This window comes from Scyliorhinus torazame, chromosome 14 (assembly GCF_047496885.1).
Source record: "Scyliorhinus torazame isolate Kashiwa2021f chromosome 14, sScyTor2.1, whole genome shotgun sequence".
NCBI lineage: Eukaryota > Metazoa > Chordata > Chondrichthyes > Carcharhiniformes > Scyliorhinidae > Scyliorhinus > Scyliorhinus torazame.
The window spans coordinates 125,638,243-125,653,791 of record NC_092720.1 but is presented as its reverse complement, the minus strand read 5'-3'; the positions used below and the strand labels follow the sequence as shown (position 1 = coordinate 125,653,791).

At 45.9% G+C, this 15,549-nt stretch overlaps 1 protein-coding gene across 32 annotated transcripts in view; it reads left to right on the top strand.

The window, feature by feature from the left end:
* The first annotated feature begins 1,508 nt into the window (after positions 1 to 1,508).
* Positions 1,509 to 15,549, top strand: part of kif1aa (kinesin family member 1Aa) — a 511,250-nt gene continuing 497,209 nt past the window's right edge. For all 32 annotated transcript variants that reach the window (XM_072474808.1, XM_072474806.1, XM_072474807.1 and 29 more), the window contains exon 1: positions 1,509 to 1,651. The gene's annotated coding sequence lies outside the window, so the exon portion shown is untranslated. The remainder of the gene's footprint in view (positions 1,652 to 15,549) is intronic.

Genomic DNA, 15,549 nt, shown 5'->3' with positions numbered 1-15,549 from the left:
AGGTAAATGGGACATTGTCAGGTGGTGGCTGTAACTAGTGGGGTACCAGAAGGATTCGTACTTTGGCCTCAGCTATTTACAATCTATATTAATGACTTAGATGAGCCGACTGGGTGTAACATATCTAAGTTTGCTAACAATACAAAATGGGATGGGAAGATGAAGGGGTGAAGAAGTTGCAAGGGGACTGAAATGGGCTGTATTGAGGTTGGATGAGTGGGCAAGAGCGTGACAGGTAAAACACAATGGAGTGAATTATGAAGCTAGCCATTTTGGTAGGAAAATTAATAAAAGCAGGGTATTTTTTGAATGGTGAGAGAATGTTTGCATTCAGAGGGACCTGGGGGTCCTTGTGCTCGAATTGCAGAAAATTAACACGCAGATTCTGCAAACAATTAAAAAGACAAATGGTATGTCAGCTACAGTTACAAAATAATTGTAGTGTAAGAGTAAAGAGGTCTCAGTGGAATTTCACAGGGCACTGGTGAGGCACCACCTGGGCTACTGTGTGCAGTATTGGTCTCCCTACCTCAGGAAGAGCATCTCAGTGGGAGATGGTGGTTTAGTGGTAATGTCACTGGACTAGTAATCTAGAGGTCCATGCTAATGCTCTGGAGAAGTGGGTTCAAAATACATCATTGAATTTAAGTTCAATTGATAAATCTGGAATACACAGCTAGTCTCAGTAATGATTACCATGAGAACTATCATCAATTGTCAGTTAAAAAAAACATCTGGTCCACATGTCCTTCAGGGAAGGAAATCTGCCATCCTTACCTGGTCTGGCCTATATGTGTCTCTAGACTCACAGCAATGTGGTTGACTCTTAACAGCCCTGACAAGACACTCAGTTCAAGGGCAATTGGGGATGGGCAACTAATGCTGGCCTTGCCAGCGACGCCCACATCCCACAAAATAATTAAAAAATTTGGGCCAGAGGAGGCGCAACAACGGTTGTCTGGACTGGTTGAGGGAGAAATCGAGTAGACCGGGCAGAGTTTAGAAGGGAGGTGGCCTGATTGAAACATAAAATTCCTCAGGGATGCTGAAAAAGAATGTCCCCCTTCCCTGATGTTCTATTTTTCAAGTTGGCGACTGGTTGCCTCTGAGCTGCTGGTTGTTAACCATCCAAATGGTGGGGCTTGCTTAATAACATTTCATAATGTTATTAATAAGGTTCGAATAACCAGGGTTCTTCTCTGGTTACACCCCATAGACCCTACGCCTTGGAACCCCAGCTCTGTGCGTGGTTATTGCGGGTCTGTCTGTTCACCCAAGCCCGCGTGAACTTGGCCATTTGGGGGCCAGTCCAGCCACCCCCGGGGTAAGTCAGCTCCCCCCCCGCCCGCCTCTCCCGGCTCTGCTCAGAGCCGCTGCCGCAGTGAAGCATTCCGCAGCCGCACACGTGAGTGCGGACGGAGGGGTGGGGAGAGGAGAGAGGAGGGCTCAGCTCGGGGAACGCAGTGAGGTCAGAGACATCTGAGCTGCTCTTGTCCCCGGCGCCAGGAGCTGCCTCCATCCTTACCCCCCCCCCCCCCCCCCCCCCCCGCCCCCGCACTCAGCTCCAGGCAGCAACATCAGCACCACTGGGAACAAGGGCGCAGCACTCGGCGATGGAGTGAGCTGCCTGGCTGTCAGCTTCCTACAGCAGGTAAGGCAGCAGAGACTAAATACCCTCAGCCTATTCCCCCCTCCACCCCACCCCGCCTTTGTCCGGGTAGACAGCACCTTCAATAATACCCCGAGTTTCAGTTTAGTCAATTCCTACCAGCCCTTCATCTGCCGCAGTTTTTGCAATGCGATGTGTGCGTTGGATTTTTGTGTGTCTGTTTATTCAGGGTCCGTAATTAAAAAAAAAAATGTAAATGAGTTCTGCAGAATTACCCCGATCCGTTCCAGTTCACCGTCACCTTTGTTTCTGAGTGGTGATCTCCATCCCCGTTTTCAAGGGTTTGAGTAAAGCCCCCCCCCCCATCCATCTCCAGGCTGTACAAGTGTCTGTGTGTGTGAGAGAGAAAGACGAAAGCTCTTCTATATTTTATGAAGCGGGTGATGGGATTTGCCTTTCGCTCGGCAGTAGTATCCACAGGCCAGCGGGCTGGGTGCTGATTCTCTGCTTTGTTGCGGTAAATCCTGAGGAGAAATTTCGTGCCAGGTCTCCACCCATGTCGTTCGCTGTAAGTCAGAGAGAGGGGGCGATCTTGGAAGTCAGAAAGGAGTGAATGATTTGCCCTTTCCCTCTTGTATTGTTTTCTCCTTTTTCCCCCTCAATCACTCATTCTGTGTGTGTATCTTTAGTGTGTCTTTGTATGTGTCTGTATATATGTTTCGCTGTCTGTGTATCTGTATGTCTGTATCTGACTGTATGTCTGTACTCATGTATCTATGTCTATGTGTGTGTCTATACTTGTGCGTGCGTGCATGTATGTATGCATGTATGTGTGTGTTTATCTATTTGTGTCTATCCTTGTCTCCGAAGATATCCCCGGAGCAGGTGCAATGTGTTTCAATGCACCTCCACTAATGTGCACCCAGTAACACCCGCCCAGACACAGCCGGGACAAAGCCAGGAATGCTGGCCTTGTGCTCCACCCATCGAGAGACACGTCCCAGCTACAGGCAGTGAACAGATCTTACCCCCATAATAGTGTCGACTGTTCACAGAGCAGGTTGGCAGAAAATGAATGGTGCTCAGAACCACATCAAAGATGGCAATGGCTAAGCGTTTAAAGTTGAGTTATAATGGGAGTGAATTGTGATCGTGTAATGGCATTTTCCACCTGGATCAGTCAGTACTGCTCCAAAGCCATCCATGACAGATGAGTTTCTGGCTTATTTTACTCCTGAGAGGAGTGTGGCTGTTGCTGTAAGCACTTTATGAAACAAAATCATGGTGGGAGGAGTTTCCTTCTTAAATTCTTGCCCAGTTTCTTTACAGATGGCCATTTTGGAGCTTATCTGCGCACAGGTATTGTGCTGGTATTGTATTACATTACACAGTGACTTAAAAAAAAAGAAAAACAAGTATCTAAAATGGCCACCAGAGCGAGTTACCTTATTTCCGTCTAACCTCTGCCAGCAGATTCTGCCGTTAATGCCCAGGGATGGAAGGCAATGCAGATTTGTCTCAAGTTCATTGTGTGCTAATGGGTTAAGGAGGTTTGTTCTTAATGGGATATCGTCAAGGGACATCTTTCTAAGAGACGCTCAACCTTCCCTTTACGCATTGTTTTTCAAAAAAATTGTCTGTATGGCGCAGGACTCCTGCCTCTCAGGGTTTTGCAATCTGCGCATTCTTACCGAGGAGAGGCAGGTAATTTTAACGGCGTACGGCCTAGATGCTTCAGGACACACCTGAACCAAATAACAGGACTGTTATTAACAAACAACTTATTCCTTGTTTGCCTGATCCCTAAATCTAATCATTCTACCTAATTAAATACTAATAGGACAGAGTGGTACAGGTACCAGGGAAAATGAATGCGGAGACCCAAATACCTGGAGTGGATATGAAGCAGGTGGATTCATATCTCTGAGTCTGGAACTGAGGCTGTCATCGGAATCCTCAGGCCAAGAAGGACTCTACTTTGTAAAACATATCGAGTGAATTCTAAATTGCCTCAATTCTTTCTGTCGAAGTGGTCATTTGTATTTTGTTTTCACATGCAAGAAATGATTCATCTTTGTTGGCTGCATTGTACTGATTCAGCGTCACTTCAGAGACAATAATGGGTACTTCGGACAATGTTACAAGGCGGTAACCTAATCAAGAGGCTGTACTGGCATCATCTGCTGAGACAATCTGTGTAGTGCGTGTGTGAGTCTGTGTGCTGTGTGTGTGTGGTGGGTGTCTGATTGTGTGTGTGTCTGTGTGTGTATGTGAGTCTGTGTGTATGTGAGTCTGTGTGTGTGTGCATGTGTGTGTTTGAGTGCACATGAGTGTGTGCATTTGAGTGTGTGTGTGCATGTGAGTGTGTGTGTGCATATGAGTCTGGGTGGGTGCATGTGAGTCTGTGTTTGAGCGCATAAGAGTGTGTGTGCATGTGAGCCTGTGTGCATGAGCATGTGATTCTGTATGTGCACATGTGATTCTGGGTGTGTGTGTGCAGGTGAATCTGTGTGTGTGTGTGCATGTCAGTTTGTATGCACGTGAATGTGTGTGTGCATGTGGGTGTGTGCATGTGAGTCTGTGTGTGCATGCATGTGAGTCAGTGTGTCTGTATGTGAGTCTGCGTGTGTGCTTGTGAGTTTGCGTGTGTGTGCATGTGAGTCTGTGTATGTGGCTTGTGTGTGAGTCTGTGTGTGAGTGCAAGTGATTCTGTGTGTGGGCACATGTGAGTCTGTGAGGGCATGTAAGTCTAAGTGTGAGCATATGTGAGTGTGTGTGCACATGTGATTCTGTGTGTATGTGCACGTGTGTTTTGCTATGTGTGTGTTCAAATGTGTATTTTTTGTGTGTGTTTTGCTGTGTGTGTATTTTGTTATGTGTGTGAGTGTGTACTTTGTGTGTGTGTGTATTTTGTGTGTGTGTATTTTGTTAGTGTGTATTTTGTGCTTGTGTATTTTGTTGTGTGTGTTGTGTATTTTGTTGTGAATGTATTTTGTTGTGTGTATTTTGTGTGTGAATGTGTATTTTGTTGTGTGTATTTTGTTGTGTGTGTATTTGTGTGCATTTTGTTGTGTGTAAGCACGAGTGTATATTTTGTTGTGTGTGTGCCAGTGTTTATTTTGTTTGTGTGTGTGTATTTTGTTGTGTGTGTGTGAATGTGTATTTTGTGTGTGTGTGTTTTGTGTGTGTGCACGCGCAAGTGTGTATTTTATGGTGCATGTGCGACTGTGTCTTTTGGGTGTGTTCAAATGTGTAATTTTTTGTGTGTGTGTGTATTTTGTTGTGTATGTGTGTGTATTTTGTTTTGTGTGTGAGTGAGTGTATTTTGTGTGTGTGTGAGTGCATGAGTGTGTTTTGTCGTGCGTGCGAGTGTATTTTGTGTGTGTATTTTATTGTGCATGCAAGTGTGTATTTTATTGTGTGTGCAGAGTGTGTATTTTGTGTTGTGTGTGTGTTCTGTGTGTATTTTATTGTGTGTGCGAGTGTATATTTTTTTGTGTGCGAGTGTATATTTTGTTGTGTGCGAGTGTATATTTTGTTGTGTGCGAGTGTATATTTTGTTGTGTGTGCGAGTGTATATTTTGTTGTGTGCACGTATGCGCAGAGTGTGTATTTTATGTTTGTGTGTATTTTGTGTTGTGCATGTGTATTTTATTGTGTGTGCGAGTGTGTATTTTGTTGTGTGTGCGAGTGTATATTTTGTGTGCGCAGAGTGTATTTTGTGTTGTGTGTGTATTTTATTGTGTGCGAGTGTATATTTGGTTGTGTGTGCAAGTGTATATTTTGTTGTGTGCACGTATGCGCAGAGTGTGTATTTTGTGTTGTGCATGTGTATTTTGTGTTGTGCATGTGTATTTTGTTATGTGTGTGCGAATGTGTATTTTGTGTGTGCGAGTGTATATTTTGTGTGCGCAGAGTGTGTATTTTGTGTTGTGTGTGTGTATTTTGTTTGTGTGAATGTGTATTTTGTGTGTGTATGTGCGTGCATTGTGTTGTATGTAAGCACGAGTGTATATTTTGTTGTATGTGCCAGTGTTTATTTTGTTTGTGTGTTTATTTTGGTGTGTGTGTGAATGTGTATTTTGTGTGTGTGTAAATTTTGTGTGTGCACGCGCAAGTGTGTATTTTATAGTGCATGTGCGACTGTGTCTTTTGCGTGTGTTGAAATGTGTATTTTGTGTGTGTGTGTATTTTGTGTGTGTATTTTGTTTTGTGTGTGTGTGTATTTTGTGTGTGTGTATTTTGTATGTGTGAGTGCGCGAGTGTGTATTTTGTGTTGTGTGTGTATTTTATTGTGTGCGAGTGTGTATTTGTTGTGTGTGCGAGTGTGTATTTGTTGTGTGTGCGAGTGTATATTTTGTTGTGTGCACGCATGCGCAGAGTGTGTATTTTGTGTTGTGCGTGTATTTTGTGTTGTGCATGTGTATTTTGTTGTGTGTGTGCGAGTGTGTATTTGTTGTGTGCGAGTGTGTATTTGTTGTGTGTGCGAGTGTATATTTTGTGTGCGCAGAGTGTGTATTTTGCGTTGTGTGTGTGTATTTTGTTTGTGTGCAAGTGTGTGTTTTCTTGTGTGTGCGAGTGTATATTTTGTTGTGCTATCCGTCCTCTTCGTTGTTGATACGTAATTGTGACATCACCACTGCAGCTTTGTAGGAAAAAAATAATCCATAGTTAATTTGCCGAAATTCTCCATCTGGTGTTTGGGACATGATTTTTAATCTAATAATAGGTGCAGAGACAGTGTGTCGCAGGCTTTATGTCTATCAGCCTATGAACCTGGACTGCAGCCTTTAGCTCATTGCCATTTGTTTACCTTCTCTCAGAGTAATTCTAATGGATAATAACAGGGAAGGGATTCAGTATATAAGCAAAGTCCCCGCCTCACACATTTCCTGATCTTGGGAACAAGGGACCTGGATTAACACTTGGGGCTCGATTCAGCCAAATGGGAACAAAGTCCCATCGCGAGCGCATTTAGCCGTGTGTTTCCCGGCGCTTGCAGTGCATAGTATAGGAACCTCAGCGAAGAATGCACGGAAGAGGCTGTGCCTAGCCGTGTTTGGCACACTAGGGAGCTCCGCTTGCTGGAACTCCCCAGTGTAGCGACAGATTGGGATTTAAATGGCGTACCAATTTCCGAGGCCTCCAAAGTGATCCCCGACCCCCTCCTCAGCCCGAACGCACTATGGGAAGGTCCCCGCACCCTTCCAACATGGCATACCCTGGCCCAATCACGAACGTGCAAAAAATGCCAGCGTGGCACCTTGGCAGTGCTCATGCCATCTGGCAATGCCACCTCAGCACCTTGGCAGTGCCAGGCTGGTACCCAGGTTGCACTGCCAGGGTGCCAGGCTGGCACTGCTAGGGTGCCTAGGTGGCACCAGCATTGCCAGGACATCACCCTGCGCAAAGTGCATGCAGCTGGGGGCCTCCGAACCCCTCGGAAACTCCCACGAGTGCCGTTCCATCTGGTTCTCGTTTGTGGAGAGAGGTCTCCGAGGCAAAGGGGATGAATTCTAAAGCCTCAGGTACCTGAGGAATCTGCACATTAGAGCGAGACTCACTATCTTGCTCCAATATGTAGATTTGTCTAAAAAATGATCCCGTGCATTGTAGGCGGAATTTGCTTCGCAACATCTTGCGAGATTGCTTTGGATCTTGCGAGGCGCTGCGAGCCAGGTAGATCCTGGGAGCGGGGTCTCCCGGCTGTTATTAGCCATGCTGCACGCTTTTCTGGCACAGCGTGACCATTGGATCGCACACTTGATGATTTTCATGTTGGTATTCTGCCATTTTCCTGTGTGGCAAGTGAGGAATGCTAGGGGTGGGCTTGATAAGAGCCAACGTTAGCTCTGCCAACAAAGATCTGTAGCCCAATCTCCCCCACCATGGGAGAGGTGGTGACATAGTGGTACAGCAGTGTCATTGGACCAGTAATCCAGAGGCCCAGGCAAATGCTCTGGGGATACGGGTGAAAATCCACCATGACAGGGAGGTGGAATTTAAATTCAATTAATAAATCTGGAATCAAAGAGCGTGACCATCAAACCATTGTCTATTGTCATAAGAATCCATCTGGTTCACTAATCCCTCTCTAGGGAAGGAAATCTGCCAGCCTTACCTGATCTGGCCTACATGTGACACCAGATACACACCAATGTGGTTGACTCTTAAATGGCCTCTGAAATGGCCCAGCAAGTCAGTCAATTTTATCAAAACCACTACAAAGTTGAAAAGGAATGAAACTGAACGATTACACAGGATTGACCTAGACACTGGATTTGCCAATGGCACAGTCAGCACTGTTGACCTTGCAAAGTCCTCTTTGTGCTAAAATCTGAAGAGTTGCCCCCCAGACTAGTCAAGTATCCTGTTATGTATCATAGTTGGTGTATGTTATGTTGGGACAGTGTTCCTTTAAGGGGGTGAGTCATGTGGGCACTGGTGACATCACCAGTCAGGTTCACAAGGCTTTAGGCCCAGGCTTGTATTTAAGCCTATGAGAGTGCACAGCATACAATAAGAAAAACCTACCTGTTGACTAACTGGAATCCACAAGTTATGTGCTCTTAGATTTCATCTGCGGCCTAGTAAACAGCCCAGTACAGTACACATCCAGCCTGACATCGTCATACTTACCAAACCAGACCTTACAGACAATGTCATAGACACCACCATCCGCCATGCCTGGGTAAGTCCTGTCCCACCAACAGAACAGACCCAGCAGAGGTAGCAGCACAGTGGTATAGTCAGGAGGGAGTTGCCTGGGAGTCCTCAATATTGGCTCAGGAGCCCATGAAGCCTCATGGCGTCAGGTCAAACATGGCTCCTGCTGATTATCAATTCGAGTCCCTAAAGTACTTCTCCATGTTTAATATCAGTTAAAAGAAGTATTGAGAGTGACGATGGCACAGAATCTACTCTGGTTCAGGGACTTCAATGTCTATCAATAGGAGCGGCTTGACCGAGCTGACTGAGTCCTACAGGATATAGTTGCTAGACTAGGTCTGCGGCAGGTAGTGAGGGAACCAACAAGAGGGAAAAATCAACTTGACCTCGTTGTCACCAATCTACCTATTGTAGATGCATCTGTCCATGCATGAGAGTATTGGTAGGCACTGCAGAATCCTTGTGGAGATGAAGTCATGTCTTCACATTGAGGATGCCCTCTGTCATGCTGTGTCACACTAGCACCGTGATAAATGAGATAGATTTTGATCAGATCTAGCAACAAAACACTGTGCATCCATGAGGCACCAGGGGCCATCAGTAACAGCGGAATTGCACGCAACCACAATCTGTGACATCTTGGCCTGCTATATCCCACAATCTACCAGGGCAAGTCGAAGGCTAGGAATCCTATGGCGAGGAACCTGACCCCCCAAAGCCTGTCCATTATCTACAAGGCACAAGTCAGGAGTGTAATAGAATACTTTCCACTTGCCTCGATGAGTGCAGCTCCAACAACACTCAAGAAGATCTACACCATCCAGGACAAAGCAGCCCGCATGATTACTCCCCCTCCCACAAACATTTAAACCCTCCACCACCGATGATCAGTGGCAGCCATGTGTACCATCTACAAGATGCACTGCAGTAACTCACCAAGGTTCCTTAGACAACACCTTCCAAACCCACGACCACTACCATCTAGAAGGACAAGAGCAGAAGATACCTGGGAACCCCACCACTTGGAGTTTCCGCCTCAAAGTCACTCAACGCCCTGACTTGGAGATATATCACCATTCATTCACTGTCGTTGAGGCAACATCCTGGAACTCCCTCCCTAACAGCACAGTGGGTGTACCTACACCCCAGGGACTACAGCGGTTCAAGAAGGCAACTGACCACCACCTTCTGAAGGGCAACTAGGGATGGGCTATAAATGCTGGTCTAACCAGCGATGCCCACATCCCATAAATAATTTTTTTTAAACCGTTACCATCAAGCCGAATTTTAATGAAGAGTGCAGGAAGGCATGTCAGGAGCAATATCAGACATACCTATAAATGAGGTGTCAACCTGGTGAAACTACAATGCAGGACTACTTGTGTGCCAAGCACCAAAAGCCGCATGTGATAGACAGAGCGAAGTGATCTCACATCCAGAAGACCAGATCAAAGCTCTGAAGTCCTACTACATTCAGTCATGGTTGGTGGTCGACAGTAAGAAAAGAAAAAGAGGAGGAGGCTCCACAAATGTCCCCATACTTAATGAAATGAAAATCGCTTATTGTCACAAGTAGGCTTCAAATGAAGTTACTGTGAAGAGCCCCTAGTCACCACATTTCCGGCGCCTGTTCGGGGAGGCTGTTAGGGAATTGAACCGTGCTGCTGGCCTGCCTTGGTCTGCTTTCAAAGCCAGCGATTTAGCCCTGTGGTAAACAGCCCCTGTGGGAGAGCCCAGCACATCAGTGCAAAAGATAAGGCTGAAGTATTTGCAACCATCTTCAGCCAGAAGTGGCAATCCATCTCGCCCTAATCATAAGGTCCCTAAAATCACAAATGCCACTTTTCAGCCAATTCGATTCATTCCACTTGATAGTGGCTGAAGGCACTGAATACTGCAAAGGCTATGGGCCCTGACAACATTCTGGCAATAGTACTGTAGGCTAGGGCTCCTGAACTAGCCATGCCCCTAGCCAAGCTCTTCCAGTACAGCTACAACACAAAATGTGCCCAGGTATGTCCTATTCACAAAAGGCAGGATAAATCCAACCCAGCCAATTACTGCTGCATCAGTCTACTTTCGATCATCAGCAAAGTGATTGATAGGATCATGGGCAGTTCTGTCAAGCAGCACTTACTGAGCAATAACCTGCTCAGTTTGGGTTCCATCATGGCCACTCAGCTCTGACTCCATTACAGCCTTGATCCAATTATGGACAAAAGAACTGAACTCAAGAGATGAGGTGAGAGTGACTGCCCTTGACCTCAAGGCAGCATTAGACTGAGGGTGACATCAAGGAGTCCTTGAAAAACTGGAGTCAATGGGAATCGGGGAAAACCTGATTGGAGTCATACCTGGCACAAAGGAAGATGGTTGTCGTTATTGGAGGTCAATCATTTGTGGCTCAGGGCATCACTGCAGGAGTTCCTCAGGGTAGTGTCCTAGGCCCAACTGACTACAGCTGCCCCGTCAATGGCCTGCCCTCCATCATAAGGTCAGAAGTGGGGATGTTGCTGATGATTACACAGTTTTCAGCACCATTCATGACTCCTCAGACACTGGAGCTGTCCGTAACCCAAATGCAGAAAGACCTGGACAAGGATGTGAAGGCTTTGGAGAGGGTACAGAAAAGATTTACCAGAATGTTGCCTGGAATGGAGGGCATTAGCTATGAGGAGAGGTTGGTGAAACTTGGTTTGTTGAAAATGAAATGAAAATCGCCTATTGTCACAAGTAGGCTTCAATGAAGTTACTGTGAAAAGCCCTGAGTCGCCACATTCCGGCGCCTGTTCGGGGAGGCTGTTACGGGAATTGAACCGGGCTGCTGGCCTGCCATGGTCTGCTTTCAAAGCCAGCGATTTAGCCCTGTGCTAAACAGCCCCTGGAACGACGGAGGTTGAGGGGTGACCTGATAAAAGTCTACAAGATTATGAGGGGCATGGACAGATTGGATATTCAGAAGCTTTTTCCCAGGGTGGAAGAGTCAATTACTAGGGGGCATAGGTTTAAGGTGCAAGGTTTAAAGAAGATGTACGAGGCAAGTTTTTTACTCAAAGGGTAGTGGGAGCCTGGAACTTGCTGCCGGAGGAGGTGGTGGAAGCAGATACGACAGTGACTTTTAAGGGGTGTCTTGACAAATACATCAATAGGATGGGAATAGAGGGATATGATCCCCAGAAGAGTAGAGGGTTTTAGTTCTGACAGGCAGCATGGTCCATGCAGGCTTGGAGGGCCGAAGGGCCTGTTCCTGTGCTGTAACTTACTTTGTTCTTTAATTAGGCTTGGGCTAATAATGTGACATGAATGTTACTTGTCATTTAAGTGATGGGCAATTATCATTTCCAACAAGAAAGAATCTAACCATCTCCCCTTGACATTCAATGGTATTATCATCGCTGCATCCCCTGTTATCAGCATCTTGGAGGTTACCATTGACCAGAAACTGAACTGGAGCAGCCATATGAATATTGTGGATGCAAGAGCTGATCGGAGGTTAGGAATTCTGCAGTGCGTGACTCATCGCCTGACTCCCCAAAACCTGTCCACTCTATCCAAGGCACAAGTCAGGAGTGTGATGGAATACTCTCCACTTGCCTGGATGAGTGCAGCTTCAACAACATTCAAGAAGGTCGACACAATCCAGGTCAAAACTGCCCATTGGCAGTCCATTCACCAGCTTAAACTTTCATTATCTCCCCCACCTCAGCACAGTGTTAGAAACATAGAAATTAGGAGCAGGAGGAGGCCTTTCGGCCCTTTGAGCCTGCTCCACCATTCATTATAATCATGGCTGATCATCCAACTCAGTATCCTGTTCCCGCTTTCCCCATACCCTTTGATTCCTTTCGCCCCAAGAGCTACATCTAACTCTTTCTTGAAACATACAGTGCTTTAGCCTCAACTGCTTTCTGTGGTAATGAATTCCTCCGACTTATCACACTCTGGGTGAAGAAATTTCTCATCTCAGTCTGAAATGGCCTACCCTGTATCCTCATACTTTGACCTCTGGTTTTGGACTCCGCTGCCATTGGGAACATCCTTCCTGCATCTACCCTGTCTAGTCTTGTTAAATTGTGTACATTTTTATGAGATTCCCCCCACATTCTTCTGAACTTCAGTGAATGTAATCCGAACCGACTCAATCTCTCAGTCCTGCCATCCCAGGAATTAGCCTGGTAAACCTTCACTACACTCCCTCCATAGCAAGAACATCCTTCCTCAGATAAGGAGATGAAAACTGCACATGATATTCCAGGTGTGGTCTCCCCAGGATTCTGTATAATTGCAGCCAGACATCCCTGCTCCTGTACTCAAATCCTCTCCCTATGAAGGCCATCATACCATTTACTTTCTTTACCACCTGCTCTACTTGCAAGCTTACTTTCAGTGACTGATGTACAAGGACACCCAGCTCTCATTGCATATTCCCCTTTCTCAATCTCTAGCCATTCAGATAATAATCTTCCCTCCTGTTTTTGTTACCAACGTGGATAATCTCACATTACACTGCATCTGCCATGCGTTTGCCCACTCATTCAACTTGTCCAAATCACACTGAAGCATCTCTGCATCCTCCTCACAGCTCACCCTCCCACCCAGCTTGATGTAATCTGCAAATTGGGAAATATTACATTTAGATCTCTCAACAGCACGTTCTTCCCTTGTCTGCGTGGATTTCCTGCGGGTGCTCCGGTTTCCTCCCACAAGTCCTGAAAGACGTGCTGTTAGGTAATTTGGACATTCTGAATTCTCCCTCCGTGTACCCGACCAGGTGCTGGAGTGTGGCGACTAGGGGCTATTCACAGTAACTTCATTGCAGCTTTAATGTAAGCCTACTTGTGACAATAATAATAATAATAATGATGTGAGGGAACACCACAACCTGCAAATTCCTCTCCAAGTCACTCACCATCCTGACTTGGAAATATGTCGCCGTTCCTCCACTGAGTCAAAATCCTGGAACATCCACCCGAACAGCACTCTACATGTACCTGCACCACATGGACTGCAGTGTTTCAAAAAAGAGGTTCATCATCAACATCTCGAGGGCAAGTAGGGATGGACAGTAAATCCTGGTTGAGCCAGTGATCCCCACATCCCATCAAATAAAACATTTTTTCAAATGGGTTAGGTGGGGGAACGGGGAGGTGGGGTGGCACAGGATGGGTCTGCTTGGCTGAGGATCTGAGCCCAGCCCCTTTGAGAGGGCTTGTATGTTTACTGATGGCACATTTGGATGTTGCCTTTGCCGTACTTTTGTACTTTCTTCCCCCACACCACCTCTGAATTCTCGCAATGAAGTCCAACTCCAGGAGCAGTGTCTCTTCTCTATTACCCTCACCAGGTGACCATTCCTCAGGCGTGGCAATCGGCAGCCTATTGGACAATCAATGCTCAGGCCAACCTGTCTTCGTCCAAATCGGTGTACATACGCTCTTTCCACCAGTAATCACAAGACAGGGGACCTGATGGAGTTTCCCTATCTTGAAAAGGTTCACCTTGAGGGGGGTGATTGAAGGGTTCTATAAGAGATGGGGTCTGTTTATTCTTCACTTTAAAAGAGTTGGTTACCATCAGCTGCTGGCGGGATGGGGGGGGGGGGGTTATTCTTTGAGTCTTATGTGCATTGGTTGATAGAGCAGGGGGGGTTCTTCTGTTTTTCTTTGCATTGTTTTGTGTGTCCAAAATGTTAAAATGTTAAAAGCTGAATAAAAATATTTTAAAAAATAATCACAAGACAACGATTAATAACTTGGGGGAGATAATGGCGTAGTAATGTCACTGGACTGGTAATCCGGAGATCCAGGCTAATGCTCCAGGGACTTGGGTTCAAATCCCACCAGGGCTGCTGGTGGAATTTAAATTGAATGAATCAGCCTGGGATGATAAAGCTAGTATCATTAAAAAAAATTTTTTTTTTAAATTTAGAGTACCCAATGATTTGCTTTTTTCCAAAAAAGGGGCAATTTAGCGTGGCCAATCCACCTAACCTGCACATCTTTGGGTTGTGGGGGCAAAACCCACACAGATATGGGGAGAATGTGCAAACTCCACATGGACAGTGACCCGGGGCCGGGATTCGAACCGGGGTCCTCAGCGCCACAGTCCCAGTGCTATCCACTGCGCCACATGCTGCCCTGAAAGCTAGTATCGTTAACGGCAGTCATGACATCAGTACTACCACTGATTGTTGCAAAAAAGAAAATGATGGATAAACGCAGCAGGTCTGGCAGCATCTGTGGATAGAAACCAAGAACACTGATGTCAGACCTGTTGAGTTTAACCAGCACTTTCTGTTTTTATTTCAGATTTCCAGCATCTGCAGTAGTTTGCTTTTAGCTGTAAAAATCCATCTGGTTCACTAATGTACTTTAGGGAAGGAAACCTGCCATCCTTACCCGGTCTGGCCTACATGTGACTCCAGACACGCAGCAATGTGATTGACTCTTAACTATCTGCTGAATTGGACTAGCAACCGATTTACTTCGAGGGCAATTAATGATGGGGAACGAATGTTGGCTTTGCCTACATCGTATGAAAGAATAAAGGAGGAACTGCAGGCTTGATGGCATTAATCATCCTTCTTTCCCACTCAAGATAGGGCAGCACGGTAGCACAGTGGCTAGCACAGTTGCTTCGCAGCTCCAGGGTCCCAGGTTCAATTCCTGGCTTAGGTCACTGTAAGTGCGGAGTCTGCATGTACTCCCCGTGTCTGCATGGGTTTCCTCCGGGTGCTCTGATTTCCTCCCACAGTCCAAAGATGTGCAGGTTAGGTGGATTGACCATGCTAAATTGCCCTTAGTGGCCAAAAACGTTAGGTGGGGGTTACTGGGTTACTGGGTTATGGGGAAAGGGTGGCGGTGTGGACTGTAAATTCTGTGATACGGAGGCTAATTATAGCATCCCACATCCACTCAGTGTACTTGGCATAACTGGGAGTTGAATTTGCAAGGATTATCCTGGTTTGTGTGGCTCAATAATGCATCACTGCGGATAGTATTTCCACGGAAATAATCAAAGTTGATGCTTCCCACCATGCCAGGGAAAGAAAGGAAAATCATTCTATTTTTTTTTAAATAAATATTTTATTGAAAATTTTTGGTCAACCAACACAGTACATTGTGCATCCTTTACACAATATTATAACAGCACAAATAACAATGACCTATTTTATATAAGCAAAAAACAAAAAATGAATAAATATTAAATAACAAAAATGAAAACTAGCTCTAATTGGCAACTGCCTTGTCACAAGTTACACCCCCCCTGCC